A 3,697-nucleotide genomic window follows, 5' to 3' on the forward strand; every position below is an offset into this window, starting at 1 on the left:
TTGATCTCTTGACCTCGTGATCCACCCACCTCAGCCTCCCAAAGTGCTAGGATTGCAGGCATGAGCCACTGCGCCTGCCATTTTTTTTTTTGTATTTTTAGTAGAGATGGGGTTTCACCACTTTAGCCAGGCTGGTCTCGAACTCCTGACCTCAGGTGATCTGCCCACAATGGCCTCCCAAAGTGCTGTGGTTATAGGCATGAACCACCACGCCAAGCCTGTATTTTTGGTAGAAATGGGGTTTCACCATGTTGGCCAGGCTGGTCTCAAACTCCTGACCTCAAGTGACCTGCTGCCTCTGCCTCCCAAAATGTTGGGATTACAGGTGTGAGCCACCGCGCCTGGCCAATGTTTGATTCCTACCTTTTATTTCCCTTGCAATTTCTGTTTTGCTTTGATCAACTGATTTTATCCTATAAATTTCTGTGCTCTCTTTTAGTGAGGATGAGACTATGGCGTTAGCCTCAGAATTATAGACAAACTCAATTTAGAATTGTTAAAGGAGAAGATAGAAAGGACACTAGCTTGTATGGAAGAAGAGGGTTTGTCATTCTAACCATTCTGGAATGGATGAAAGTTAAATGTTAATTAGAATTATTGAGTCTCGGTGTCTTTTTTCTGTTTATGCTATTTCTCTCTTCCCTTGTCTCTCTTCATCACCTTGTTGAGCATTCCCCATGGCTTTGCTTGGGTAAAAGCCAGACAACCAGTCACTGCAAGAGCACCCAACCCCTCCCTTGATTCTACCCTTCATTTGTGTCTAGATTTCACTTCCCTGTATCTATCTCCATTACATTTTCTTTGTATCTACTGACTAAGGGATACAGATCTTCTTCCAATACAGAGTGTGATTGCAGCACAATTACAACTGAAACAAAAAGGAGAAGCTGACTTTGCTGAAAATATGCCATATTCATTCTGAATTCCTTTAAACTGCAGCACATATGCTTATAATCATGACAATACGAATTTGTAAGAAAAGGAAGAGAAAAAGATCTGCCTTCCTTCCCTGCAAAATGGCATCACACATGATGATCAGAGACTGAATGTACAAATAAATGAACAATGGTTGGACCATATATTAAAAAAATAGAACTCAGAATTATGCAGCAACCTGCTTTGGAAACTAACTTCTTTATCTACAATAAATAGTTCAGGATGCCAGCCTGCTACAAGTTGCGGGGACTCACTTGAAACACGAGAGTTGATAGGAAGATTATTTTAAGCTGAAGATATCTGAGATTCAACAGATGCAGAGGATAGCATCCTTGGAGATTATCTTAGCTGACTAACAGCAGCAACTTCTGAAAAATGAGGCTACATAAATCCCCTCTCCTGGGGAGTTTCATGGCCATGAAGAAGGTGGAAAGACCACCCACATCTGCATAAACAAACATTATAGCAAATTTTCTTAACTTCTGTTTGTTCTCCTAAAAACTCATTTGTTTTCCTAAAGAAACCTATTTGTTCTATGAGAGCCAATTCTTCCCTCTCCCTTTTCTCTACTAAATTAGGTATATGAACCTCTAACTTCAATTAGCAAGCTACTTCTACGTTGTATGCGAAGAAAACTTTTTTTTTTTCCTTTTTAATCTTTCTCTCCTCAGTATAGGCCCCAGGTACTGAAGATAAGAAAAGAATATAGAGAAGTTTTTCTTCTGACAGACTTGCTGGAAGCCAGGTTGCTATCGCTAGTAACAATCCAGGAAGCTAACGGATAACTTCTGTAACAACTGGCCCCACACGGCCAGGACTTGATTAATAACTGACATCTACCCTAATTTTTGTGCCTACATCCAATTTAAGACCAAACAGAGAAAGCGAAACATGCACCCCTAACCAATCATGCAGTATGCCCCTACTTCTGTTTAGCCCGCTTACAGCTTCTCCATGGCAACAGCCTCCAATCAGGATACACCTGAACCCTTCCCTCCCCACCCACCACCCCACTATAAAGCTTTCTCATTTCTCTGCCTTTGAATCACTGCCAAAACACAGCGACAGTGGCTGATTCCCTTGCAGTATAGCAGGCTGTGAAAAAAATAGCACTTGCATTTCTCATTTGATTGATCATCATTTATTTCTATAACCATGGGTTTCATTCATGCAATTCAGAAGTTTCTTTGGAATAACTTGCAGAGTAAACTAAAAAATATTTATTTACTGTGATAATTTTCTTTATATATTTTCTGCTTATTTAAGTTCCCTACTGAGGTTTTGAAATTCTCCCTGATCCTGGTAGTACAAAAATCTTATTTGAAGCAAATCAATTAATCCTGAAGATGACTGAATGATCAATATGAGATAGCTGCAGATAAAGCAACTATTCTCTAAGCTCTAGGACACCTTTGAACAGCACAAACATTCTGCATTTTAATACAAGTATTTACACACTGATTTCAGTTGTAAAGAAATGAGAAACTTCAAGTATAAAAAGCTTGGGACTATGAAAACCAAGCATTTTGTCTAAACATCTTTTGTTGTTGTTCTTGTTAAAAAAAAAAGAAGGCTTCGGGCCTGGTGGCGCCTGCCTGTAGTCCCAGCTACTTGGGAGGCTGAGGCAGGAGAATCGCTCGAATCCAGGAGGTAGAGGTTGCAGTGAGCCAAGATCGTGTCACTGCACTCCAACCTGGGCGACAGAGTGAGACTCCGTCTCCGGGTGGGCGGGGGGGTGGGGAAAGGCTTTCAGACATTTCGTAAAGTTTTAAATTTGAAGCATCCTTTGTCAATAGCTCCCCTATCCTCCCCCTACACACATGTGCACACACCCTCCCGCCACCACCACTAAAAATTGAATAGAGAGTAAATGTCCCAGCTTAGCCAGGCTAGAGCAATTAAAATGTCATTAGATACTAGACAGATTAATGTTTATGCTAATGATCAACACAAAGAGATTTGGGAATCAAGCCTTGCCCTCAACTATTCTGAAGTGGGCTAGTGCAAATGGATTCAGGCCCTGGAGCAAAAGTTGGGGCCAGGGGCCATGGTGAGTGCTGGAATACATCACAGATATTATATTTTATTGTATAATTAAGTTGCTAGTTCAGTGGTGAGAGCCTGAGGCATGAATTAGAGTAACTGGTGATAGTTCTCCCTGGGAATGCTACAGCCTTGGCTAACCTGGGGCATTTACTTTCTATTCCCTTTCAGTGGTGGTGGTGATGGGGTGTGTGTGCTGTAGAAGAAACTGATAATTTGGTAAATAGATAATTTTTGTAGAAAACCACAAAATGACCTTGTGAATTGCTTCTAATTTCCAAATGCTTCTGATTTGCTTTCATTCCTGGATGTCTAGTCATATCTCCTTTGTTATTAGTACTTTATTGTTTATTTAGAACTGAAATACATTTAAGTATAACTAAGCATATGTAAAATATTATTCATGCTGGCTATTTTTTTTTCTTCTAGAATAGTAATTAAAAAAACAAACTCAAAAAGCAAAGGGAAAACAGCATAGCTGTTTGTAGCCAGACAGACCCGAGTTTAATTCTCCACTCCACCAGCATGTCATGATTATTTATGGTTCTGGGGCAGGTCAGCTTTATGTTGGCATGTCAGCAAGTTCAGAGCCTCTGTGCACCTTATTTTCATATGTGTGTGTGTGTGTGTGTGTGAGAGAGAGAGAGAGAGAGACAGACAGACAGACAGACAGACAGTGTCTTGCTCTGTTGCCCAGGCTAGTGATGGTGTGATCTCG

The 3,697-nt window shown here is 40.7% G+C and overlaps 1 long non-coding RNA gene across 1 annotated transcript in view; it reads left to right on the top strand.

Annotated features, from left to right (window-relative positions):
- Positions 1 to 2,162, top strand: part of LOC105505065 — a 71,098-nt gene extending 68,936 nt beyond the window's left edge. Inside the window, exon 3 of the long non-coding RNA XR_001000693.1 lies at positions 1,613 to 2,162. This is a non-coding gene — a long non-coding RNA (uncharacterized LOC105505065). The remainder of the gene's footprint in view (positions 1 to 1,612) is intronic.
- Positions 2,163 to 3,697: the final 1,535 nt, after the last annotated feature.

Source organism: Colobus angolensis, unplaced genomic scaffold, assembly GCF_000951035.1.
Source record: "Colobus angolensis palliatus isolate OR3802 unplaced genomic scaffold, Cang.pa_1.0 Scaffold98, whole genome shotgun sequence".
Classification (NCBI taxonomy): Eukaryota; Metazoa; Chordata; class Mammalia; order Primates; family Cercopithecidae; genus Colobus; species Colobus angolensis.